The 19,797-nt window shown below is 41.5% G+C and overlaps 1 protein-coding gene across 3 annotated transcripts in view; it reads left to right on the top strand.

Moving 5' to 3' along the window:
- gabbr2 (gamma-aminobutyric acid (GABA) B receptor, 2) overlaps positions 1–19,797 on the top strand; it is a 164,590-nt gene that overhangs the window by 21,044 nt on the left and 123,749 nt on the right. The gene's annotated exons all lie outside the window — the stretch shown is intronic.

The following is a 19,797-nucleotide window of genomic DNA, read 5'->3' as shown; positions in this document are numbered from 1 at the left end:
TTCCCTCTACATAAATATTATCTGTATGCCCTAACTCTGTGCTGCTCTCTGCTCTGTTGACTTGCTCTTACACACAGGGGAGCGTCTATTGATTTCCAGAAGGCCTTCATGCCGACATCTTCAGCTTGCTAGATCTCTCATTGTGTGGACCTGTTTTCTCTGATCTGTGTGCTTAATATCATTTGGCTTCTCTCTTGTTTTTTTGTTTTGTTTGTTTTTTTACAATTTGTGGAAGATTTCTATTAAATTTGTGATACAATTTTGTGATTTTTAAATTTTTTTATTTATGATAAATTTTATTTCATTTCTCAAGGTTAACAAATAAAAACAATAGAAAATACTGGTTGAACAAAATGATTAGTTATAGTGCTATGTTTATAATTCATTTATTTTGAGCAGATATGCTCTTATTCCCTGACAAGCAGCAAAAAAAAAAAAAAAATGAAAAATTACTCTAAAAACATTATGGCTACAATATTGTTTCAACTGTTGCTGTATTAAATCATGTTGTCTGCATGTTCGTTTCTCCCACTCATGCTGTCGGTAACATTGCATCAACAGAGGGAATCAGTGGTAGCTCGGTTGTTTCTTAAGGCAGAATGTGTGACAACGGCATTGGCAAAGGGACCGCGGGGTCACGACCATCCCTCTTTCTTAGATAGAAGGCAAATGTAAATGTCAGCGACGTCTGAAAGAGAAAGGTCTTCTCTGATGCTACCCAGAATAAGCTGTGACAGATGGAAAAAGTGTTACAAGCTACAATTTATGGAGGCAAAGCTGAGAGGAGGGGAGTAATACTAGAAGAAAGAAGAATAAAATGAGGAATCCTGAAATTATTTTATTGTACTAATTATAATCAGTTTGTATTGAAAATTTATATTAAATGAAAATTCTGTAAAACTACCCTGATCCCATTTGCTGAAAGCCGTGTTAGCCATTGATTTCTATGCAAATCTTATATTGACTGAACTATTGATTAGTCAAGGTTTGACGTAAAAGCCTGAGTTTAGACGTGACCCTTGATAGTGGTAAAAAAAATGTTGATGATACCTGCGGTAAAGAATCAGTGAAGCACAAAAACATGTCGATAATCATTACTTCTGAAAAGATAGAAATTTATCATCCGTTGTATGTTATGGCCCTCTAGGCATTTCTTTAAAAAAAATCTAAACTTGTGCTTTAAAAGAATATTCCCATCCATATCTCCCAAATGACTGAGAAACTACAGCTCACCAGCCTGAACATATTAAAGAAGAAGTCTTCAGCAGAAGTGTCATGTCACAGCTTCCTCCCACCACAACAAAGGCAGACCAAGAATAATGTTAGCGTCTTTTTAATTCATTTATTCATGAGGGTAATTGAAATATTAACGCAGCTGGTTAGACACTGGAGACCCAATGTCTTCAGTGCTCAGATCCTACTCAACTCACTAAGGAAATTATATTTTATTTACACATACATTCCGTCCCTCACAAAATAATCCCCACGTTCATAGGAAGTGTATCCAAAGGTCCCTGGACATTTTGATGACATACATGTTTGTTCTCTGTATAAATTACCAGCAGTTGACGAGATCTGACACATTCTTTATGGGAGTTCACTTGAATAATTTATAGGCTGAATAAGAGAGTGAGACTGTGGTTAAAAAAACAATCGTGAAGAGAGGGGGGGGGGACAGAACAGTGTGGTGGAGCAATAAGCAGAAAAACACAGAGGAGGAGAAAGAAGGCGAAGCGATGTAGGAAAGAGGATTTTGATAAAGGGAGGAAGGAAGTACAGCTAGACCATGCCTGTACAAACACAACCTGGCATGTTTGCCCCCTTCTAATGACGTGATAGCAGTGCAGCAAAAAGGTGTGTGCTTTGAAAGTCAGACAGAGGCACAACATTTCTCCATGTGTGTAATCTGCAAAGAGTTAGCTTTATGCTCATGCACCTACATTTCTGTGTGTGTGTCATTATGTGAGTTAATTGCACTGTCTATGCGTATGTGTGCATGTGCCTCCGAGATAGTCATTTGGGGTTGCTGGCTGAGGAGCGAGAAGGAACATGACAAGTGTGCCAAGCTTGTTGCGGGGTGTTCTCAGACAGTCGGGGGAAACAAGCCTGCAGAGGATTGGGGTGGAGGAGGGGGGAGGTGCGGGGGTGCTGGGAGGCCATGTGCTGCTACTGTCACATGTCGCGCTTGGCACGGCAGCGGGCGAGTGGCAGGCGGGCGAGGAAAACACCACCCACCGGGATCTGTGGGTGTGGGGGCTGGGTGAGCAGAACGGCTGCGGCGCTGGCGCTTCTTCCCCAGGCTTTATCAAAGGGAAAAAATGAAACGCAGAGAGAAAGATCTGCCACCAACAATCAGAGTAGTAGCGCACACTCTGTGCGTGTGTGTGTCACATAGAGGGAGAGGGAGAGCGAAGGAGAAGCATACATACTGCATGGACTGTATGTATACAGAACCTATAGTGACAACGACAAACACATTTTTTCTGCAAGTGTATGAAAATAATTCTGAAAAATCTACTTTAAATAGGACATTTTATTCAGTACTTCTTTCAAGGTTGTCACTAAGGTTACAACTGGATCTTGGCTTTTGGCTTTACAATCCTTCACTGCACACACTCACAAAATGTGTCACACAGATTAAGTGAATATCTGGAAGCCACCCCTGCATTGTTCTAGGGAGGCCCATTTTGCATTTGACTCCATCCTTGACTCAATCAATCCTGACTGCAAAAAAATCCCCCACAGAACATGATGTCATAACCGTGCTTCACGATAGAGATGGTACAGTATTGCCCAGTTCATATGCACGGTTTAGCATTATGCATCCAGGTCACAGTTCAGTTTCTGTCATTTGGGAAACTGGACCAGCTTCTTCGTAGCTGTTCCACTAAAAAGGTTTGTTGGTTGGAGCACTTCAGATATGGATGTTCTTCTGGCAGGTCATCCTATCCCTTCAGAGGAATTTTGGCTCTGTTACAATAGTCATTGGATTTTCAGTCCCTTCTCTGTCCAAAGCTGATCATACCTAGTTACTAAGGTTGGCTGGATGGGTAGCTCCACATCTCAGTGCTTCCAAAATGTGCCATTTGGGGACTATTAAAAGACGTGACAAATATTTTTCTTATTGTCAGCAAATCCATGAAAAGACCAAAACTAAACAAACTGATCCTACCGCCAAGTATTGCCCTTGTAGCCAAAATCCAAAATATCTTATTCTTCTCTGCCACCTTCATCACTGTCTTTTTTTAAATGATTATAAAACACGAGCCACACCATTGCACCACTGAGTGACCACCACATACAGCCATAATCAAAAGTGTATTCATCTGCAGCTGAAAAAAGAAAAGACACTTTAAGTAATAACCTTTTCAAAAAATGAAACTATTTATGACACATTCTTCAAAAAGAACAAATGAGTTTGGAGTTTTGGAGTTTCCAGGATCAATTCTGTTCACCGTAAGGCTGGGTGAGAATTCAATAACTGTCTTTCAGAGGAGTTAATGATTTCAAGCAGTGTCATTTAAAATAAAGTTATGAGTAGTTTTTGTACATGTGAAAATGTAATTCACAACAGTATAGAACACTGTTCGTTGCCTTGAACAGTTTGATTAATTTATATGCAGTATTGATACTGTATGTATTGATACTAGAAAAGAAAACATTTTCTTCTTTGAAGTGGGCTGTGAATGTGGGACTGTTTTACCAGGGGTGGTCCTTTCTAAACGATGTCCAGTCTCATTTAGATCAAGAGACATCTCAAGTTAGATCAAAGGAAACCGGATACATGGAGGATCAGCGTTACAGAAAAGGGGGAATACATTCAGTATGTAAATGAATTATTTCTGCATTTCAGATTCAGTCGAGAAATATCTAAAAATGTGTTATAAATGTAGAGCAGTGGAGACACAATGGGATCAGGGACAAGAAAAATTAAGAGAATAGAGACGTTTTTTGTTTTTTTTTTATCCCCAGAGGAAACCTTGCTGTGTGTGTTCATGCTCTCTTTAATGTAATGTCATGTCAGTGTGCGCAGTGCATGCAGTAACATGCAGACGTTCCCATAGAAACACCTGCCTTTCTTACCCATAAACACGAAGCCGTGCCACACAACCCACATTTCTTTGAGAGACCACCGTTTCTCCATCACCCTTCATGCCTGCTGTTTGATCCTCAAGGAAACCAGCAGTCCACACCCCCGCACTTGTATTACAACCTCCCTTGTTCCCTCTTTAATTTCTTCCTCCCCATCACTCTTTCCCCTCGTCTCCACCACCTCTACCCTCTGCTTGGTTGTGATGGATGTCTGCTGTGTGCAGCGTACGGAAGCCTGGAGGAAATATTCTGTCACGCATCATTGTTATGCACCCACGGATGCTTGTGTTTAAGCCAGGGACCCTGGTGCTGTCATGTCCCCTGATTATTGTGTAACAGATTGATTAACCCTCAAGTGGAAGCAAGCCTTTTCATCACAGCAGGACACCACCACTCTTGTAAATATTTGTCTCGTTCTCAATCCACTATGCATTAAACTTGTTGCACTATTGATCAACATACCTACATAATCAATGTCTTAAGGTAATGCTTCTTTTATTCACATGTGTCGCAGCTGGAGGGGGGTGGTGGCAGCAATAGATTTTCCAGTATTATTTTTTATGTTGTGGCAAATGGACTGTTAGGAATTTCTGTAAACTCTACATTATTTATTGAGCAATAAATGCTACAGTGTGTATGGAAAGCATTGTTTATTTAAGCTAAGGAGTAAATTCAAGTTGCAAATTTAATATCTATCTATGAATATTTTACATCTTTTACCACATTTCTTTTAACAGTTTAGTCTCAGCTTCTGTCGTTGCCTGAAGACGCAATGAATTATTTCAAAACATACATTTAAATGAATAAATTACCAAAAATGTCCTTTAAATAAATGCATCTCATATGCGAATAACGATAGTCTGGATTCCGGAGTCAACAAATATCAGCTGAAAATAATAAGTACAGTTTCGGGATAGACTTTGTTTATGCACTGAAAAATCACACCACATCCAAGATGTTTTAGAATGTGATATTTTAATCAACAAGCAAGATTTAGCGTTGCTTGTTGCATGTATGCGCTCCTGTGCCAGGATTGAAAAGGGAGGAGAAAAAGAGATTTCTTCGATTTAATCTGCTTCTAACTTTCTCTGAACGGAGCATTAAACTGCTAGGAAACTGCTCTCTATCTAATCTGCTGATTTGGCTCTTGGCGAGATTAAGGGTTATGGTTCAGAATGAAAGAGAGAGAGAACAGCTCAAGAGATGAGATGACGGAACAGGGTGGCTAGAGACAAGAAGGCAGAGAGAGAGAGGGAGGAGGGAGCAGAGCGGAGTTGATTAGAAGGAAGAATTGTGTGGAAGCATTGAGGAGATGAAAAAATGCTGCAAAACACAAGGAAGAAAAGGCCGGTTCTCTCTTGATTGACTGGAGGTTGTGCGCATTAATTTAAAGCCGTTGAGATGGAGTTTGGTAATGATGGATGAACCTGGTGGGTTAGTGGAGGTCGCAATGTCCTGCTCTTTTTTAATGAAGCTGTTGATACCACGCTGACTCACAGCTCCCTTTCACACAGCTGAGATATGACTTAATGCTACAGACTACAATTGTCAACCAGCTTATATTGTCGCAACCAACTGGTGGTATACTTTTTGCCTCTTTGTTGCCAATTGCTACAGTTTTTTCCCTGTTTTACTGGAATTAGGATTAATGCTTCAGGTTAATCAATTTAGATTTTGCAGAATTATTAGAACAAAAAAATAAATAAAAAAATAACACTTTTATTCTGCGCCACTCAAGAAACTAAATGTCACAACACCATGAATGACAAATACCAGCACTTTTGTTTTCAACCTGAAACGCAAAGTCAGCTACAGATTTATCCATTAGCAAGTTATTATTATGACCTGCTTTTGTTGATGGATTTCAGTTGTTCAGGTCTGAACTGTGTAGAGGGTCCTCGATTACAACAACAAAACGTAGGCTGAGCAGCTTAAGCTCACACACCTTTTGCAACATTTCAAATCCATACAGTGATGAACAGCTCGCGCGATATCAGAGGGGATTTCTTTACGTAACGTGTAAGGATATTCCCGGGGTTTTCTCCCTCTGGGATCTGTAGCTGTAAAAAGCTACAGTCAAAGGCCCCCCCCCCCCCTCCTCATTTGACAGCCCTATTTGTCTTGCTTGGTCAAGCCTATTCATTTGGCTCTCAACTGCCATAAGTACAGTAGTGGTACAGTTTATTTATAGCTCACATTTTAAAGCTCATTCTTCAGCCTGGCTAGCAGCGCTTGCGTGCATTGCAGTGTAAATATAGCATCTCTTCTGTTTCGACTTCTTCTCTTTACGTCATCTCTTAATTCTCTTTCTCCGCTTTACCCCTGACTCTCTGATAGGCACATTGGAATGTGTGCGCACTTAAACAACACGCATGTTTGTACACATACACACTCGTCCATACCCTGTAGCAGCACTGATATCTAATTGGGCTTTCTTTTCCCATCAACTAATACCTTCCACATACATAATGTCAGTAGCTCTTTGTGCCGTCACTTGACTTTCTCTTTCATCTAAACCCATGTGTGTGTTTAAAGAACATACAATATATGTTCTCTCTCCATGCAATATGCTGGAAGTGCAAATTGCGGCATGCATAAAAACATGAATAATGGAAATGTGTAAGTTTTCTCCCCTATCCCTCTCCAGCATGGCTGTTTGAAGAATGGCTAATATGAAGTGTTTTTAACCTGCAGGGCTAGGAGAGAGGAAAGCTCTAATGAGCTGGGATTGCTACTAAAGTGTGTATTTGTGTGTGTGTGCCTGCAATCATAAGTTTGCTGTGTGTGTGGTGTTGTGTGTTTGTGTGTGTATGGAAGACAGTAGAAGATCTCTCCTGCAGTGCTTAAACATGACAGGTATCAGGAGGGTGGCGAGTGTGTTTCTACTAAGCTTTGGTTCTAAGTTTCATTAACTCAGTCAGAATCTTAGAGCCACATAGCGGGAGGGAGGGAGAAGACGAGGAAAGAGGAAGAGAGAGGAAAAAAACTAAATATAAAGACAGAAGAAGAGTTTTGAAGATCGTACACACACCTGTTCCCAGCCGGAGGGGCTCATTCCTGGCAGCTGAGGCTGTTGAGCTGTTGAAGCACACACGCGCACACACACACGCACACAAATACACATTCAGAATCAGGCACGCACAACCCTCAAACCCTTTCCACCTACACGCACACACAGACACTCATACACACTCACACACACTCCTCTCCCACGCTGCTCAAACCTCCAACAAGCAGGGCCCCGTTCCACACCAGTGGCTTAAAAGACGGGGAGCGCAGCTGACACTTGTGCCGAGGAGAGGAAGAGCAAACGCAGCCAGCTCCCCCTCCTCTCTCCTACACATCCAAGTGCTGCTGCTGCTGCTGCTTTTATAGTCCAGGCTTCTTCTGCGAGGCATTTAACATTTAACAGCAGTAATGCATGGTCTTCTCTTGGGCTTAGAGTAACAGCACTGGTTTATTCATCAGACCTGACCAACTCAGCTTGAAGAGGATAGTCGGATTTAAGGCCAGCCAGAGCGAGATATTGGGTTTGGGTTCTGTTTGTTGTACTAGGTATAGCTGCACACAAGTCATGGTATAGTTAGAGAGGTAGATATTAGCAGATTATCTTGGCTGTTTGAATAAGTTGGTATCATGTCTTGGTTGATTTGTTCGAGTCAGTCACGTCCTCTTTCATATCGCTTATTCTGATCTGAATATTAGTATCTTCATCTTAATCATCTCATTGTGTCGCTTTCCATTTCTACATTTTTCTTCCTCCCTTCTCTAATTAACGTTCCGCTGTTTCTCCTCCACTCCCCTCGTTGTTTTTCTCCCGGCCTCCTCTGTCAGGAGGACTAGTGTTTTCTCATTAAGTTAGCAAGGAACTGTAGAGCACAATGCTCTAATATCTGCCCAGATGCCCATTAGTCCAGCAGCTTGGCCCAACTGATGGGAACACAGATCAGAGGGCAGACAGTACAAGTCCCCACTGGACCTGCCTGATAAAACATCCTGTTTCACTAGCAGTGTCGGAATGGGGCAGTCAGTTGGTTGTGACGAAGCCACAAAAAGGCTGCTCCAAAGGGGCTACAGAGGAGTGAAGAAATGTCTCTTTGTGCAGATTGTTAGGTTCACAGAATGGTTCATAGAGAGTACCCCTCCTAAACAAGACACGACCCTTATTACTAGTGTTATTCCAACAGTCAAAACCAAACACATTTAATGTGTCTGCTGCTGCAAAATGCATTTAGTCTAGCAGTTGTCAAATCCATTCCTGTGCATCCTCTTTTATGGCTGTGATTTTAAGCCGCGTCTAAAAATGTCTTTTTCTAATTCCTGAAATGTTTCTGTAGAATTCAGTGTGTTTTCTTGTGACAGCAGAGACATGAAGGGCAGGAAGCGAAGGGAGAGGGAGAAAGAGTGGAGGCAAAGATCACTGAGAGTTGGCAGGGTAAAAGGAAGTCAACCAGGACCCCCAGAGCTGAGTGATTCACCACCAAATGAATAAACCACACACACACACATATGTGCACACACACAGATGTGCACATACAGACAGATGCAGGTTACTTTTTGGGGATGTCAGGACACATCACTGTCAGGATTTATCTCTGTCCTTATCTGAAAAGAAAGGACAAGCTTAAATTGGTTTGTTGTCTGTTTTTCAGTGTCATTCACTGTAATTGGTTCACCTCTTTGCTGTATACCTTCCCCACCTAGTGTAAGGGCATTGAAGGCTTAAAGGCACATTCACAGGTGGACGATATGTTTTTTTCTTTAAGTCAGTTTCATGCATCTGTAGACGACAGCATCATTTTTCTTTCTACACATTTTCTGATTTCCTGCTGTGAAAATCCCGAGGCCATTCTGCTGTATTTACAAGTAACATCTGGATTATAGACCATGAATCATTCGCCTGTGCCCTGATTCATTGTCTTCTGTCTATTTTCTGTTATATCGTTCTCCTAATGTTGAGATTTGGCTGTCATGACCATGAGAAAACAAAAGTGACAGGTGACATCGGTCTTGCTGAAAGATTTGGAAGAAACCAAAGGAAACAAAATACGCTGGCTACATATCATAGGAGGCGGAGAGGCTCATTTTCTGCAGGTACATGCGCTTATGCACCAACACACTCACTTGAAACATTTGTATTTGTGATGATCTGTGAAAGAAGAGATTGTTATCGATCCCTCCCTTTGCCTCAGTGTGCGTTTGTATGGCCTCACATAATGAGTCCTGCATCTACTTGTAGCTCCCCTGAGAAAAGCTTTTGAGACCTACTTGCTGATTTGTAACAAGTGCAGTGTGCAGTAGTCACATTTGATGCAAATGAGCACTAGACCAACATGTCCTGCAGCCTTGAAGCATTAGGCCCTGTGTCCAAACACACATCATCAGTCCCTCCCTAAGCTCATCAACGCTCTCAGCCAGATTAGCTATATATTGTATTAGACAACCTCTTCCAGCATCTGAACTTGTGTGTGCACGGTTTGGTCAGATATACAGCGTACAGATGTGCCTGAGGCTTTGCTTTTTCACTGAGACCAGCCTTGGTGACAATTTATAACACTGAAGGAGGCTAGAAAACATAAATGCTCTGTGAACCAGAAATGAAGCTTGTGTGCTGCGTTAGCAGTCGTCTGATTGTCTAACGCTAATGAACTGAATAACATTAACAGGAAATAGGAGGCATTTAAGCACATACACACAAATTGTTTGTTTGAAGTATCCCCAGACTTTGAATTTCTTATTAATTCAGTTATACTATAATTTATACTGCAAAATAGAACAATTTATAGTACTAAAATTGCTTGCTATCAAATTGGCATTGGATAAAATCTGTGTCTGAACTGCTGAAAAAATTATTTATGCAGTGCTAATGCAGTAATGCTTGCTCTAACAGTCTATTATACTGCATCTATCTTTTTGGCACATTTTACCAATAGCCAAAAGTATCACATGAATAGTCATCATACGGTTACAGTGAAGTAAGATTGCCATTAGTAATTATACACCCATCATGCAGCATTGTTCAGAATTAGAAACAAAATGAATGGTCTTTGTAGAATGAAAGCAACCATGAAAGGCTATCAGTCTCCATGGACTCTCAGCTCAGATGATACTAATGAAAAAAAGAGCAATCCAAATTAGTCAGTGTGGAACAAGCAAAAAATAAAACAAAAGCTCGAAATCATTAAAAAAAACCCATCTCTGAACTTGTTCTCATTGAACCGTGCACAATGTCAGCAGTAATCCTGAAGAAGTGTTGGTAGTTGACCCCTGAAGACCAGTAAACTTCTGTGTGTGTGACTAATATTCTCAGCAACAAACCACAGAATCAGCATTTTTCACCACTTTTACCCTGCAACAACAACAAAACAACCACACAGGTGTCACAAATGCCATAACTGTGTGTGCTAAAAATGAATCATGGCTTGTAAAAAAGAATAGCAAAACACTAAACTACAGATTTCTCCTGCTGTCTTCAGCTTTCACATAAGGTGTTAATGATTTATTATTACACTTAAGGTGTAAACTATTTTGTATATACACCTATGTTCTTTATAAATCAACACTTTGGAAACAAAATCATTAGAAATCTGATTGGGGAATTCATGGTTTTAACATTTACATAGTTCATGGGTAAGAAATCACTGATTCAGAACTCATTTATTTATCTTTTTTCCGATTGTATGTTTAGGGGTTTAAAAATGGTTTACTTAGTCAACAGCTATAATATTCCCCTTCTGGCTAGCTAACAAAAGGGAGATGGCTGCAACAGTGTGTTTACAGGTTTTGTTGGCCAACAGACTGCAGTTGCTGGGGTTTGGAAGGTAGTGTTGAAGGATTGTTTAAACACTGGGAAAAGTTCAGTGTTTGGACAAGTTAGACAAAGCGCTTGGGTTAACAGACTGAATTGATATTTCTAAAATTAACTTTCCTTGTCTGAATTTATATTTGTAAATGATACTAAATCAATCAACATCTCAATTGTGTCAAATAGTTTTGCCACAAGTGGCCATAAGTCACCGGATAACCTGCTACTGTGACGGCCCCAGTGTTCTCTGCCTTAGTGTAGTGTGTGTGTGTGTGTGTGTGTGTGTTCTACTTGGCTTGGTGCTCCTTAGGAGTAACTGAGAACACCTGGCCTTTGTTCCTAAGTTATTTAAGCGAGCCTACCTTAGACTCCAGAGTGCCGATACCTTCACCACTCACCACACTGTGTCTTTTTTCATTTTACACTGACAAAACAAACCTCATATTAGCCATTGCATTCATATTCTTTCACACGTCACTGATACTGAATATCACACCTCATTGGATTTATTATTATTATCTACTTTGTTGTGGACTGGGTTACTTTTTGTGTTCAATGCAAATGAGATGTAGACTGTGAAACTCAGCAATCACAATGTTTATTCCTAACATTTCTAATATGTTTGATCATTTGTTTGGCAACTTCAGAGGAAATTACATCTTGATTAGTGAGTTTAGGCCAGTTTCAGGCCATTTATGGTGATTTTAAATTTTTTTTAATGATTACTCGATGCACACTGCAGGCCTTTTACTTACCCACTGTACCACTGTAATTTTACTTTTGAGGAGTGACATCACACATCAACATCTTCTTTAAGTTCAGTTTTTTTAGTCCATGATCTCAAGTAGCGAGGCAGGTATACAATTCATTTTCATGCATACAAAGGAAGCTTATTGATCTATGTGTGCGCATATGCTTGTGTGTGATCGTGTGTGTGGAGTGGGCTACATAATGATAGTCATGCATCTAATTGCAGTGCCTCAGAGCGTTTGAAACCTTTCTGGTTATTTGCAACGAGCACAGTGGGAGAGTGTGTGACACACTCAATACAGATTTATGATGAATTGGTTCGTTTAAAAATATACTGAACTTCTGCAACCATGGAGACAAGAGCAGTCAGTGATTTTGCTCTCATTCATTCTCACTCATGTTCTCCCCCTACCCCTCGTCAGCCACACACACACACACACACACACACACACACACACACACACGAATAAACATGCAGACAAGAAAAGAAGCAGAAACACGTAGGTGAGCGCTACGTCAGATATACACGCTTAACACCTGCACAAACGCACGCATTGATTTTGGCGGTGGTCCAGTTCAAATCTGCAAATACCACCACATGAAAACCTTTCTCCCGAACACCGGTGAGGCAGTTAACCCCTTCATCAGGTTTTCTGTTGCCATGGCAACGTACTGCAGGCTGACCGTACGGGATGTGAGTGAAAAACCCATTTCCTTGGCGACCAGTGAAGACACGCAGAAACATCAAATGGTTTGAGCGTGTGTGCGTGCATGTAGAGAGTGAATGAGCTGATGTGTGTTTATGTGGGAACGTGGTACGATCTCATCGGAACGCTTGCCACCGAGCTCTGTATCTCATCATTCCCACCAATGATGAAACAGACTGTAAGTAAGGGGCGGGATCGCTCCTCTGTGATTGACAGGACTCTTTGTTCTGTGAAAGCAATTGACTCACACACACGTGTACACAATTCACACGAACACAGGCATAGTTACCCCTTGTTCTCCCCCCCAATGACTGCAGCCCTCATTATCTACCAGCAGTTTGTGGCTGTGTGCGGGAACGTGGAGACATGAAAAGAGAACAGTCTCATGCTCATTCTGCATCTCTGTGCATGAGCTGATGTCAGAGAGAGAGAGAGAAAGAGAAAGAGAGAGAGAGAGAGAGAGAGAGAGAGAATCATGAGCCAGTTCCCTCTGCATTCTTTCTCTCCCATGAATCTGCCCACGCGCTGCCTTCCACCCACATCATCGCAGCAGTTATGGAACTTTTCTACCTCCTCCCTTTTGCTCGTTTTCTCACTCACTTTCTTTCTTCCTCCTATTCACACGCTCTCTCCTTTTCTATCCGTCACGCTTCCTTCCGCAATTTGTGTCTCCCTCTCTTGCGCACTCCACATTTGTCATTCCTGAACTTTACCATCATCTTTTTTTTCTCCCTCCTTTATTTCTGTCCCTCCATCCCGCCCTCACACTGCCTTTTCTGTCGGAGAGTACATTTTAAATGATTTCTCCGCCTGTGTGTTTGTTAACAGCTATGTGCCTCTAATACGACGAAACTCTGGAGACCATATATGAGGTTTTAAAAGTTTCCACTGTCATTGTAATGTCGTCAAAGAGTCCTTATGTTTGATCTTTGTCTAGTGAAGCACCCCTTGGTAGATCTGATTCAACATTAGAAGGAAAGATGAAACAGGATATTCAGTTATTGTGTTGTGCCTGTGCCAGTGAAAGAGAGTTATACAGACATAAAAATCCCAAATAAACATTATTTGCCTGGGCATATTGCTCTGAATTCTTGTCTACCTTATAAATATTCCCGCAAAAGAGTAAGCTCAGGCTTCAATACAACAGCACTGAATGTCTCTAGTATTCAACAGATCCATTCTATTATCAGAGTTATAGCATCATCTCCAGGGGCAGGTGAATGAGAGGGGAGCAGTTTTATCCGATCACAGCCAGTGGAGGGGCCTCATCAAAGGCCTTCTGGCCTGGCCTGCTCCCCCGGGGCATTGCCATCCTCCAGGAGACACATCAAACACATGAAAGAAGAACCTCCAGAGTCACACTCCTTTGCCTCCATCACAGCAATCCACGTTTATTGTCATAGCTGACCGTCAGTTATTCCCTCTGATGTTTTGTGCTGAAGCTTATACTTCCTGAATTGGCTCATATTCTTTTGGTTTTGTTTTAATTTGATTCACTTTTCAAGCTAGTTATAACTACAAACAAACTAGGAATAGTTTAATCGGATCAGTAAGCAAGACTTAATTCTCCTGAGTAAGTTTACTTCATTTGAATTGGAGGAGCCATTCACACAGGAAAACATCACAAAGAATATCATTCTTTGTACCAAAGCTGTTTTTCTGAGCAGTGCAGATTTATTTTCCACACCATAGCCTGTTGGGGGAAAAACAACAACACCAATACAGCAATACCTCTTCATATCTACCATGCAGCAAATTCATATGGACATCTTCTTTGCTCTATAACATATTCCTCCATATTCTCACCTGCAGCGTGCTTTCCTACTGCCAGCTGTAGCAGACAGTATTCACAAAGAGGGGGGCACAGATTCAGCCATCTTGGAGGCAGTGGTGCATGCCAATGTCTGCCTGATGAGTTCACAGAGGAAGTAGTTCATCTTCCTACACTGTTATTTTATTCATTACTGCCTGTCGGAGAGGGGACCAGACACACACATACATACACTGAATACAGTGTAAGCACGCATACACACAAGCAGTCAGGTGGGCAGAAGAAAATATATATTTTTATGTAGTGTTGTTTTCCCGTCTTATCTTCTTTCCTTTGCTTTTAACCTGTTATTTTCTTGTTCATTATTTTTCGTATCATAATGGTTATTCTTGTTTGTCTACCCACTATTTATGTGGCATGTCACTTAGGCTCATTACAGCTGCCTGAGGCTTTTAAACACATCTCTATGTAGAGCTCTGAAGTCTTCTGAGGATTAAATTGAGATATAAGAACCCCGGCTGCCAGTGGTGGTACACTTCCACTTTGTCTTCGTCTTTTGTTTTGTCAATTTCAGATGAACTGCTTTGGCCTACTTGTGGTGGGAGCAATTAGGAGTGAACCCTTGGGCAGCTGCGTTGTTGAGGATTTCCGGATTTTCTCACTTGAGTAAACAGCAGTACATTTTAAATACACACGTGCGCACAAACTGAATCACACAGTCAGTCAGAGATGGCGTGCACAAAGGGGCAGCAGAGCACCGCGTTGAGGCCCTGGAGGTGTAGTTATTTCAATGTTGCTTCTCGGTTTTTGTACGATGCGTTGCGTGTGAGAGGCTGTTGGTTCTCTGGGAGAGAAAAGAAGCCATTGGGCATTGTAGAGTCAGAAGAGAAAGGTGAGGAGGAGAAAGAGTGAGGTGTTCTGTAACTGCCTGGTAGACCATGCTTACCGGAGCTCAACAGCACTCATTAAGTTCAGCTGCCTGTGCTCTAAAAGTTTGGGAGATTCAAACTGAAGAAGACTCCTATCCCAACCCCTGCAGGCCAAAACAACCTTGGAATTAGACTACATGTCTCTAACTTCTTCCTAAGATGGAAATACATTTTGATTTCATTGTGGTCGGGCTTCAAGAGGCATAGGACTGGTCTGTGGATGTTTTTCAGGGTGATGCTCTGCAATGCTGTAATATGGAAGAAGTAAAATGTCACTATTGCTCTCATTATGAAAATGTTTTGTGATAAAAGTAATGTACCCGTGAATGTACTCTACCACTCGGACCGGACTTGCTTGAGGATATTTTGCTGCTCATCAAAGAGGCCTTTTTAATTATAGTCATGACAAACCAGGGGGTTTGATACTGGTACTTTGTGAATGATTCACACTATCACATTGTAAAGGTTTATGTAAAAAATACTCTAGGTGGAACGTCAGTGTCTGTTTTCTTTTTTTTCTTTCTTTCTTTTTTTTTTTAACTCACATAAGATAAGTAAATTTGAAATCCTCTCCCCATGAAAGAGATGTGTGAAAGAACCTCTGTACTTCCTGTAGGGATGCAACAATTCTAGATTTTGATGATATGATGATGTGCAATACAACTTTTCCTGTTTGGTTGCTATTGTATTACGTTGTAGTGAAACATCAACTTTTAACTTACTGCTACTTCACCGATTGTAAGTGACAGAAAGACTCAATGTAGCCTTTACGGTTACTAAACTGTGACGTTCTGAATACTGAAATTGGTTAATCTATCATTTCTACAGTACCAATGCTAAACAGTTGTACATTCTGAATCTATTTTAGTGTGTACATTAGTACCATTTTAAAGGGAGAGTGAATATATGTTCAGTTTGTTGTCACATTCTCCACAGAGTATACCATGCTTACGTTTTAGAGACAGTGTTTGTGCTGATTGTTCCCCATTTCCCCTCACACACACACACACACACACACACACACACACACACACAACCTTTCAACAATATACAGTCCTGCAGTCTGCTGGTTGAGAAACTGAAGGTGGCTGACACTAGTTGATTTATTTATGAGGCGGGTTTCAATACTGGCTTTTGGGCTGTCTTTAAGGATAGCCTCATATACTCTATTCTTATTGACCGCATTTGTGGTCTTCATTAATATTACATTCTGACATCCTGACATATGCACTCCCAGAGGATAGCAGCAAAATAAAGTTTTCGACTTTCATCCTAACTTTGACAGAAGATTGTGATTGTTTCCTCTGAAGTGGTGACAGATTTCAGATTGTTTTGCTGCAGTTTAAAAGAAATGCATCTTTGAGAGGTCAAGCTGATCAGTATGTGCAGCAAACTTTGCACTTTCATCTTTCCTTTTTTTAAATGGATGTGTATCCTGAGCATAAATCAGAGCTTGGTGAGTGTGTACCTCGAGCTTTGATTTACTCAGTTTTGATCCAATAGGTCAGACCAGGCAAAAATGACTAACCACAAGAGATGTAAGTCTCATCTGCTGCTGAATCTCAAGCAGGACAAAAAAAAAAAAAAAAATCCATAACGATCTTTGTGTAATATATTATATTGCAGGACATTAGAACGGCTTTAGGGCAAGAGTCTACATTTTCAGACAGTGGCAAAGATTCCAGATGTTGAAGAGAATTATAAATAGACTGAATAAATTGATTAACATTATATAATGCTTATTCAGTCGTTAATTCAGAGCTTTCCTTTATGTGGTTTTCTTACATGTAATTCAGAATGGGTACTTTGCTTTCTTTTAAATTATTCAAGCACACATGCACAGACACATACACACACACACATACTCAGCCGTGACAGGTGATGCAGTCGCAAAGAGTCACTGGTGATGACTGTCACTTGTGGTCCCATGGGCGGCTCAGTGGTCAGAGATTGGAATGTAATGGAGGAAGACTATTATTGTGATCTACTCAATTATTCATCTATGAAAGAACTTAATACCCAGAGTGTGAGCGGGAGAACTTTGGGCTGACACAAAACATAGCTGTCCTGTGCCCCAAGCACAGATAAAATGCCCATATTTCAATGTCATAAATTAAGAGAGCAAAGGTTTCAGAGCTCTTACAAGTCATTTTGTGAAGTCGTTTTTTTTACGTTGCTGATTTCATTCTTGGCTCTAGGATAATGAAGACAGCTTGGTTTTGATACAGTACATTTAAAGACTGAAAAACAATGAAAAGATACCACGCCACAGCCCTTACAAAAGGGCCTGGTGAAGATCTATTGTAACATTTTCACACTGCGCGAAGGCACCATCACTTGATTGCTCCTCCATTGTCCGGAGGCTTGCCAGCGCTTATCTCACCTGCGTTCACTTTGTACCTCCCCCGTTCGACTCATCTGACAGTGTAGTGTATCTTTGGAGATAGCATCACCAACCAGCCAAGCTTTGTTGTTGGGAACAAAACACTCTGCTCACTTTTTATTTTAACCAAACTTGAGCCAAACATAGCTCTCGTACCTTGCATCCACCTCGCCCCCACCATCAATACTGGCACCTGTTCCTTAAGTGGATTGCTGCACTATCACCTCACGAACAATCAGGAGCATCCCCCTCAACCCCACCACACCCAGCCACGAAAGAGCGAGCATTAATGTAACTAGTGAAGGCAGTTTTATTTTTTTTTATCCCATGTTCTGTTTACATACCAGCAGAACCACCTTTGATGGGATTAGAATCACTAAAGATGTGCTTTAGCAGGCCTGGGAAGCTGCTAGCAGGGAGAATGTGCAGGGATTTATGCATTTTTGATGCAGCGTGGGGAGGAGTGGAACTCTGAAAAGGCTGCATGACCTACTTAGAGAGCCGTGGAATTCAGACGACTCGTCATGCCACAAAAAGAGAAAAATCTTTCTCTCACCCTGTGTGTGTGTGTGTGTGTGTGTCAGTGTCACAGTAGTGCATGCAGAGTGCTCTCCATCACATGTTCTTTTCTGCCTGCTGGTGTTTGTGTACGAGGGACGTGACACACACACAGACGCACACAGTAAATTAATCAGAGAGCTTTTTTTTTTTTCCCCTCTCCTCACTTTGCATCAGTGTGTGTGTCTTGCTCCATAGGCTGCATCTTATTTTAAGCCTTTCACTCTGTTTTATTTTTAAAAGCCTGTAATGTAATGTAAAAGAGCCTTCTGACATCCCACAAAACTCCACTGAGATGGCATCTGTCCGACTGTACATGCACACACACACAGACAAGCACGTTCACTTTTATCCACACAAGCACTGGACTAACACGGCGTCTCCCTCTGTCCCCATCTAAGGGAAAAATGCAATTTTCTTTGCGACATGGCCTTGTACACAAATTAATTTTCCTTTGCAGTCTAGCCCCTTCTCTCCCTCCTCTCTCCATCGCCTTCTTTCCTCTCTCTCTCTCTTTCTCAGTAGCTATGGCAACACAGCGTTGTACGTCAGCTTCTCAAACGAGACGGCATTGTCCGATTGCCGGGGCTGTCACATTCCTGCTTTACCGTCACTCTGTAGGGTGAGAGTGAGAGAGAGAGAGAGAGAGAGAGAGAGAGAGAGAGAGAGGCGAGTGGGGGGCTCTTTCTTATTGCTCCTATGTCTTTCCAGTCAACTCAATACAGACCAGTCAATAAGCGATTCATTAAAAACGACAAGCACTCACAGTCAATGCCTTCAACTGGAGTGTTTATTTGGCCCGGAAATTAGCTATTGTGAGACAAGAGTCGACCACCTGGTTGGATGGTGTGTGTGTGTGTGTGTGTGTGTGTGTGTGTGTGTGTGTGTGTGTGTCCGTCCGTGTGTGTGTGTGTCCGTGTGTGGTGTGCTTGTAGCTACTGGTGATTGATGATTGTTTGTGGACACTGTTGGCATGGCCCCCGGCCTGGTTAAATATGGGCTGGTTGATGAATCCCAGGGTACATGGTGTGTGTGTGTGTGTGTGTGTGTGTGTGTGTGTGTGTGTGAGAGAGTGTGAGTGTGTGCATCTGCATGTGTTGGTGACAGTGAGTTTATGTGTGCTGGTGGTAGTGGACCTCCCAGTTGATGTGAATCAGTGCTGGTCTAAAGCAAGCACACAGAGTAATTATTGGACTTCTGAAAAACATCCAAAGAGACGCTGTGAGGAGTCAAGTTGTTTGGGGGCTTCATAAGTCAAAGCAACAGCTCAGATTTGTAAAACATGCATGTTTGTTAATTTGGGCGAATTACAGTAGTCCCAAGGGGAAGCATTTTCACGCTTTTGTTACAAATAAGTAATAATAATACTCCCCATACGGAAATATACATATTTTCTGCTTCTTTTCATTTCACTTGGATATCATTATCCATTTATTTTCAACAGCAACCCTCTGTGCTCTGCTGTGACTGACTATCTAATCAGTTTTCAGCTAATGTTAATGATTGATAAGCACATTTGCTTGCCGTATTATGGAAGTCCACCCTTTCAAAGCATCCTTTAGGTGATTAACGAAGACATTAATTGGATTGAGCAGAAAACTGCAACGTTAACATCCAGAGAAGATGTGTTAATGATGCAACGCTTACAGCCATGACCCGCAATAACTTTAAACCTCCTGCAGAGGAGACAAGAGCAAGTTACTGGGGAGAAAGAGAGGTGCGAGTCACTGCGAGACAGAGAGAGTATGAATGAAGAAATCAGAGGGAGAGAGTGATGATGTTGATCAAATAGAGGAAGAAGT

This window comes from Larimichthys crocea, chromosome XIII (genome assembly GCF_000972845.2).
Source record: "Larimichthys crocea isolate SSNF chromosome XIII, L_crocea_2.0, whole genome shotgun sequence".
NCBI lineage: Eukaryota > Metazoa > Chordata > Actinopteri > Sciaenidae > Larimichthys > Larimichthys crocea.
This window is presented reverse-complemented; position numbering and strand designations above follow the sequence as displayed.